Genomic DNA, 8,496 nt, shown 5'->3' on the forward strand with positions numbered 1-8,496 from the left:
AGCCTGGGGAGGTCTGGGAAAAGAAAGCTTTGCGGATGTGCTGCTCCTGCACGATGTTTGCTTGGGGAGAAAGATGGCAAGAGGAATGGTCCACACAGAGAAGCAACAGGTGGAAGGTGCTGAGGGGGGCACCCCTGGTGTAGTGGCATGTTTGGGGTACTTTAACCCAGAAGATATTGTGGGGGCCGAAGGGGTGCTGAGAGGAGAGACAGAGAGGCCCTGAAGAGAGGCTGTAGCAGCCAAGCAAGACCTGGTCCCCCAGGCTGAGGAGCCTGCCTTTCTTTTTTGTGCCGTAGGGAGTTGGGAATGACCTAGAAGATGTTGAGTGATGGGATTAGAATGATATTCTGGAGGACAATTCTGCTCCCTTTTGGCATGTGCTCCCTAGTTCTTTATCCCTCCCATGTGGCTTGCCAGAAAAAAGCTAGGAGCACAAACATAGCACCATGCATGACTTAGGAGAAATCCAGAGCTGTGGCATGAGCCTCTTTACTTCCTGTGGCTGGACTTGTGGACAATTTCAGCAAAGCTCCAATGAGCGGGACACAGACAGCAGAATGGCTTTTCCTGAGGATGCTTGATCAAGCACCAGCCCATCCTTGTCCTGGCCATGCTGACTTTCAGTTACGTGGGTTTCATAATAACCCAGCCAAATATACACACGCCTAGAGAATCTGCACGTAAAGGGCGATGAGGACAAGAGAGGTATGTATGTGGTTGATTGGGAAGGCTTCCCGACATTGCGGCTTTGTGATGGAGATATCATAGATGAAGTTTCCAGGTGGCTCAGAGGTAAAGGAACCCCCCTGCCAATGCAGGAGATGCAGGTTCCATCCCTGGGTGGGGAAGATCTTCTGAAGGAGGAAATGGCAACCCACACCAGTATTCTTGCCTGGAGAAGCCCAAGGACAGAGGAGCCTGGTGAGTTACAGTCCACGGAATCACAAAAGGGTCAGACACGACTTAGCAACTAAACAACATCACAGATGAATGATTTAGCAGGAGGTAACAGAGAGAGGCACTTCAGGAACAAGGCTCATCAGAGCTGAGGACAGTTGGTGTGACTGGTGGGTGGGGTGGGGAGAGCTTGATGTGCTGGGAGGAGGGAGAGGAGGGTAGGTTTCATGGATATGAATTCCGGGTGATGGAAGACCCCAGAACGACTTGTCAATAATGGGCCACGTCAACCCATCCTCCAGAGTCCTTCCTCCTCCGCCTCCACCCAGAGTACAGGCAACCCCTAGATTTAGTTCCCTTGGGACACAGCCTTGCAGATGGATGAGAGTAGACTCCCGACTGATGGATACAGATTAGTTATTGCATCCCCTGGGGTGGTTGGCAAGGACAGGAAAGGTGTTCTGAGCAGGGCAGGTGGCCCCGCTGAGCTGAGTAATGGAGATAATACATGTGTATTAATTCTGTGGTTAGGCCCAAGAGCTGTGTGATAACCTGTGCTCTCTATATGTTGGCAATGAACCTACGCTGGCAAGCTGAGAGCCAGGATTGGGTTTTAGATGTCTTCTGAATACTCAGAAATGTCTTTCAACAGCATGGCTTACTGGAAAATGCTTTCTCTGATGAAAGCAGCAAATTCCACTTGCTTGAATAGCTATGTAAGAAAATTAGCTTAACAACTACTTCGTGCTTTACTTTTTAAAGAAAAAGCCATTCATTCTCTTCAATGTTCACAGAATTCTTTGAATATTTCAAGGTAGATATGGTTATACCCATTTTACAGATGAGGAAACTAAAGTTCAAAGAGGTTAAATAATTTCCCCTAAATCCCACAGCTCCTAATCATAGAGTGAAGATAATCCCTGGTCTTCTGAGGCTAAATCAAATGCATTTTCAGCCACAGACACAGTCCTGATGAATACCAGTTCCTCCCCATCTGGATGCAGGATAGTCTGGATACTAGGATCCAATATCTGATGCTTATTGCAGGGTTTCCTAAGGGCTTGGGTCTTTAGCGCTGATGAAAGCCAGATTCCAGCCGCCAGCCGTAGGAGAAACCTGCAGGCGTTCCAGCCAACCCAGAGACCTAGAAAGAAAACCCAAGCATTCTTAACCTTTAAAAAGATCTTAGCCTGTGGACAGATAAATTAACTCCGGGGCTCTGGGGAGATTAAACCTTATTTTATGGTTTGCTTGTTAAAAACGCATAACTCCAAATCTCACCAGAGATTGCAATTAAGATAGCACGGGGCTAAAGCTATATGAGAAGTATTATTTACTCCTGGCTCCCCGCAAAGTCCAAAACGACAATGGGCTTTTCCATTTCGTAACCTGCAGTCTATCTGAAGCCACCTGCCTTTGTACCTAAAGTGCTTTAGGACACGTGCTTCTCCTCTCCAAGTAGCTGCTGCCATGGTTCTGTTATCCTTTGTGGTTGCCCAAAGTAACCATAAAAACCCAACTTAAAACAAAGTTTCCAGGGCGTTAATGTTCAAGAGACACCAAGAACACTTTTTACCATCTGCTCCTCTATGGTTCCCACCTGAGGGGCTCTTTTCCTGCGTTCTGCTTTGAATGCCTGAATTGTACAAGCCCCAAATAGCTCCCTGATTTCTAGCAAAGTCCAAGGAAAAGCCAGGTCACCCCATAGCAGACGGATCTCACTAAAATATGCCTAAGAGAGAATCATTACGCATTTTCTCATATACCCCTGTTAGACAGCTCATGTAAGAAGGGCACACAGATTTTCTCTCCTGAATTTCTGTGAAAAGGTAGTTTGTTTATGCCAAAACACCACTCAGAACTGTTTTGGACTCTTTCTGGGACCCCTGTTACCTCTTGGGATGAGTGATTCATTTCCCTCCCCTGCCCCATCATCTGTATGGATAGAAGAGATATAGAAGGAAGGATAGCATGTCTCTAAAAAATTCTATCCTAGGTAACATGGTGCAGAGAAGGTCTTTCTCAAATTTGTCTCATTTATCTTAAGACTCACCTGGGACCAATTCCAGAGGTACTCAGCCAGGTGATTGTCATGATCAGGTAAATTTGCAGACACTAGTATAGTGGAGAGAACACTTAATGGGGAGTTAGGAGAACTAGATTTTAGCCCATCTTTACTTCCTACTAACTGATCTTCATCACCATAATGTCTTGCTGGTTGTTAAATTCTTCCTTGTAAAAGAAGGAGCTACTGTAATTAAACATGTTAAGCATGATCTAATTGCCTTGTAAGCATCAACTCTGTAGGGGAGCCCAAGGTCACACAACTAGTAAAAGGCAGGACCAAGATTCAAAGTGAGGTCTGCGGGACTCAAGTGCCCAGCTTTCTAACCACAGTGTGTTGCCCTCTCCAAGTGGGCCCTCTCAGTTCTGTTCTCCTGTCAGTTTCTTATATTTTTTTTTGTTTATTCACACAGTCGTGTCCGACTCTTTTGTGACTGTAGCCAGTCAGGCTCCTCCGTCCATGGGATTTCCCAGGCAAGAATACTGGAGTGGGTTGCCATTTCCTTCTCTAGGGGATCTTTCCAACCCAGGGATTGAACCTGAGTCCCCTGCTTGCCAAGCGAATTCTTTACCACTGAGCCACCTGGGAAGCCCATGAGAATTTCTTACAGGCAAAGGAAAGACTTTACACATTACATGAGAAATAGACCTTCCATCCCAACTCGTTCTCTTTCTGTCCATTGGGTTAATACCCCAGCCCCCTAATGCCAAGAAAACTCTGGCCCAGCCCTGTATTATTTTCCCCTCCTCTGGTGATGATCTGGGGCTGATTTGGCCAAACTTCTAAGTCTGTTGCCTAGCAAGTCCCAGCACATCTGGAGCCCTGCTGTTGTCTCAATTGCACAGCTGTCTGCAGCAAAGATGCAGTCATCAGAAAGCTGCTGCCCAATGGAAATCCGGAGAACAATCTTTATATGGATCAGCTCTTTATATCTTTGTGTGGATTTCACTTCTCACTCACAAAGACAACGGGCGAGTTTGCAGAGTTCACACTGAGATGTGAGTGGCTTTATAACCAGCATGAGGAAGATTTTCCACAGAAAAACCTCTTCTCTCCTGGTGACAAACCTGAATTTTTGCTAAGGGGGGAAAAAAAGCTCTCTTTCCAAGAGCATTTGTATGGACCCAAGGGCTTTGAAATGGAAAAAAGCTAGAAGATTTCTCTGAGGCAAAGAGACACCACCAAATAGCACAGGCCCCAAATTTAGGTTTTGTAGACATGCACAGTAAGAGTTTCCAAAAGTTTAAGGAGATAGAGCCAATTTGAAGCGTTGTGTGTGTGTGTGTGTGTTAATGCCATAGGATAGGAGATATTGTTTGGGGGTGGGGAAGATTGAAACCTGCAGTGAAAGGAAATGAAAACCCAAAATCTCTTCTGGAGGTGTGGCTAAAAACCAGAAAATAAGAAGAAGAAGAAATAAAAAAGAAAGCAAAACCGAGCAGTTTTATTTAGCTCTCCGAGGAGAGAAATGCCGCAAAAAAGAAGGTGACAACAATCAGCCTCGTGATCTCCCATGCTATTAATCAGGCCTCTCCATCAGCTGACAGCCTCCCAGACAAAGGCCACTGATGTTCAAAATGGCTACCACACGCGTGGCAGGAGCCTCAAGTACCTTCTGGATCAAAAAGACCAGTGAAGTCATACTCAAAATAGAACCTCAGAATCTCAAAACTGGATGGGACCTTAGAAGTCTTCTGGCCCAACCCCCTCATTTTGCAAGTGAGGAAACTGAGGCTCAGCATTCACAAGACTGGTTGATCAAAACTGGAAACACAGTCCTGATGCTGTTTCCTATCATAGCACACAGACAGCCTAGGCTCTGCGCTGTTATAATAATTTGCACATGGGTCATCTTCCAGAGAATAATGTGGCTCCTCTTGTTTTTTTTTTTTGTACCATGTTTTTTGATGAAGTAGTGCTCCTCTATGACTTTTAATCCATTAATGACAGTAGCTATATTATCCCTGTGTGTTTGGTGTGTGTATTTAGTTTCATGGTGCTTCCCAAATGCAGTTCTCTTTATGTGAAGGCTAAAAGGGTGAGCCAGTGAGCCGGGATGAGGATTCCTTCCCTCCAGGGGTTTTGCCAATGACCTAATTTATTAATTTCACCTCCCTCCCAATTTAGAAACCTGGACACAACTGAAACTCCTCACGTTAGCTGTCAGTGTTGTCACTCACACTTGTATCAATAACCCTGAGCTCTGACAACTTCCCTTATTTTCAGACCTAAATCCTGTCTTATAAATATCACACTCCAGGCAGGGCACCATAGAACAATGATGGCACTTTCCCAGGTGAGGTGACTTTCTTGGCCTCGAGTCTTCACTGCAGCTCCTGAGATGTGTTCTAATCACTGGGAGGCACTGGGGCAGAAGTTTATTGCCCTATTAAATAGTACAGGAAAAGAGGACACCCGTTCCTTTGGCAGATGGCCAGGTCCTTCCTTCCAGAGAGGAAAAAATGACGTTGGGGTGGGTTATCAGCTCAATAAGGGGGTTATTGGCCATAGGACCCCAAAATAAGGGGAATCCATCCCAGTGGAGGAGATCAGACCATCTTCATGAATCTGTACGGTGTTGCCATTTATAAGCATCTTTCATTTGCATTGTTGCACTGATCACCAGGATAGCATCCAGGATTTTTCCTGCAAGTTAGAATACTGGATAATGTTCCCTGTGATAGATTTCATATCTCCCATTGTACAGATGAGGAAACTGAGGACTGAAGAGGAGAGGTCATTTGGACAAAGCTGATATTCAAATTCAGATCTTTCTACTCCCACCTCTAAATTACTCATTCAATGTGGATTTCCCTCACATCCCGACAAATTAGTTCAGGCAAAAGTGAGGTTCTTTGTTTCATTCATTGATCCAATGTGTGTTTGATTAATGTTAACAAAATGCCGTGACATAAAACACGGCCTAAGTCTCAGAACCACAGTGATCACTAGCTTACTTACCCTCTGGACTCAAAGGAGAATTTTTAGTGCAAACTTGGATGATTATGGATTCCAGGTGGGGATCTGAAAAGATCTCTCAGGAAGAAATTAGTAGAAGGGTTCCAGAAAGCACCCACGTCCTAGTTTCCAGCTTGCCTTATCAAGAGAGGCCTCCTGCTCTTTGCCTTTCACCCTCCCTCCTGTCTGTATGCTTGGCTACCCACACCTCCTCCCCGCAGCCTCCTACAGCCTGTCTCATGCATGCCCCATGCATGTAACACAGTGTCTTTGCACAGGTGCATGCATGGGCAGCCTCAGATCCTTTTGGTGGGTATTGTCCAGCCACATCAACCTTCAACCCCAACACATTTTTGTCCCCAAAGCTCCCTTTCCCTCCTCCAGGATCCTGGTCTGCTAAGAGTAAGCCATGGGGGTGGTGTGCATTGCCCTCCAGCCCAAGAACACCCCAGAACAGCTGCCTACCCCTTGGCTAATGTCCCAGTGCCTCCCTCATCTCTCCAGCCCCTTCTCCCTGCATACTCAGCAATCAGTCCAACCTCCGTGTCACACTTTTCCGGAGCTCCCTCTGACAAGTTTATCAAGTTGAGAGATGACACTGTCAACGGGCATAAGAAAATAAAAAAAAAGAAAAAAGAAGGAAGACGGGGTGGTGGGGGGTGTGGGGGAAGCCTGGAGCCTCCCTTATGTTGCAAGGAGAGTTCTGCACTCCCAAGGTCACACGGGTGGGCGAGGAGAGGCAGCCTCATTCTTTACCATCACTTGATTCTTAAGTGAGCATCCCCAGTGGGTGCCTGGTGCAGCTGCCTCCAGCTGCCTTCACTGGGGGTGGGGGTGGGAAGCCCTGGGCTTCAGTGGGAGATTGCTTGGTAAGACAATGGCTGAGCTGATAATGCCAGCAAAGTCATGACACCACGGACCTCTTACAATTTTAAGATCCAATCAACTTTAAAATATTACCATCTAAGGTGGATTTGAGCAGAGGCTCTAGCAAACAATTGATCCTGGTTTATTTACTGAGAGCACCAGGGGCACTCTGCTGAAATATTCATTTGGAAAGGGGCTGGTGTGGGAGGGGAGGGGCTGAGACACATTCAGCTGCCCGCTCTTCCTAAAAGTCCTTTGACAGAATAAGTTTCATTAGGGAAATACAGATGCTATTTTGTGTATATGTGTTTATGCTATTGGCTTCCCAGGTGGCTCAGTGGTAAAGAATCCGCCTGCCAATGCAGGAGACGCAGGAGACTCAGGCTGGATCCCTGGGAAGATCGCCTGGAGGAGGAAATGGCAACCCACTCCAGTATTCTTGCCTGGAGAATCCCAGGGACGGAGGAGCCTGGCGGGCTACAAGTCCATGCAGTTGCAAAGAGTCGGACACAACTGAGCAACTGAGCACACACACATACACGCATTTATTTTATATAAAAATTCCAAGAATCAACCAACAGGAGGAACTTGTAAAGATACCTGTCTCCTTTTCTTAGGCCCCTTTTTGGCTCTGCCCTTCACCCAGGAAATGCATATCCTCCAGAAGTTGCTGGGGACCTCTCTCCCCTGGGACTTGGCTCCTTCCCACTTTCTACATTCATCCCTATGTCAGTGCCTTTCCAGTCACCCTCTGGAGCTTCTGCAACCTCAGCCTGGTTGGAGGAAGGTAGCCTGGCCCAAGGACAGTCAGGATGAAGGGTAGGTTGTCCCAATTAACAAAGGCCTTGGAGGCGGGAGGTGAGATGCTGTGGGGTCAGAAGCCAATACAAATGACTCAAAGCGATTTATGGTTTATCCAGCACCTGTGACAGAACACCACCAGCCTCCTCCCCCACTCAGGGAGGCATCAATAAGATGGGGCTGGGGCTTGCAGTGTGGCCATGAGAAGAAGGACAAAGAAACTACTTCTTTCCTTAGGAGCAGAGCTTATTGCTTGCAGTTAATGGGAGGGTGGAGGGCAAGGCCATACCTATGGAAATTCCAGTCACTCAGAACCGGACATTCTGTCCAAGGGGAGGGCTCACCAACCCCCTTGCAAGGGGTGGGGGAGGGGATTTTTTTGTTCACCTTCCTAACAAGAGGATCACAGGGCTCTCCAGTTAGAAGCACTGGTTTCGGGTTTCTGGTGCTGTGTGACAGCCTAGAGGGGTGGGATGGGGTGGGAGGTGAGAGGAGGTTCAAGAGAGAGGGGACATATATACACCATGTTGATGTATGGCAGAAAACACAATTATTGTAAAGAAATTACCCTCCAATTAAAAATAAATAAATTTTGAAAAGAAGCAGTAGCTTCTTTTTAAAGATCTATAAAAGCATACTTGCATTTGTGATTTCCTGTTTGTTTTGGAGACATTAGTCCATTTGTTCCTTAAAGCCTCTCTCTGTGTGGGGGGAAATTCCCTGACAGTCCTGTGGTTAGGACTTTCACTCCTGAGGATGCAGGTTCAACCCCTGGTTGGGGAATTAATTAGTTGGGGGACTAATAAAATCCTGCAAGCCATGTGGTGTGGCCACTCCCCCTCCAAAAACACAAACAAACCCACTGCTGTGTGTGGCTTTCTGTTACTATCTGTGCCCAGATGGATGCC

At 46.7% G+C, this 8,496-nt stretch overlaps 1 long non-coding RNA gene across 1 annotated transcript; it reads right to left on the minus strand.

Annotated features, from left to right (window-relative positions):
- Positions 1-1,645: 1,645 nt before the first annotated feature.
- Positions 1,646-8,019, minus strand: LOC147357479 (uncharacterized). Its single transcript, XR_015141863.1, has 2 exons — positions 2,791-8,019; positions 1,646-2,041 (listed from the first exon to the last, which is right to left on the minus strand). It is a non-coding gene; the product is annotated as an uncharacterized LOC147357479 (long non-coding RNA).
- Between the last annotated feature and the right edge of the window lie 477 nt (positions 8,020-8,496).

This window comes from Bos grunniens, chromosome 15 (genome assembly GCF_055505025.1).
Source record: "Bos grunniens cultivar Pamir isolate PY7600 chromosome 15, Bosgru_T2T1.0, whole genome shotgun sequence".
NCBI classification, from domain to species: domain Eukaryota; kingdom Metazoa; phylum Chordata; class Mammalia; order Artiodactyla; family Bovidae; genus Bos; species Bos grunniens.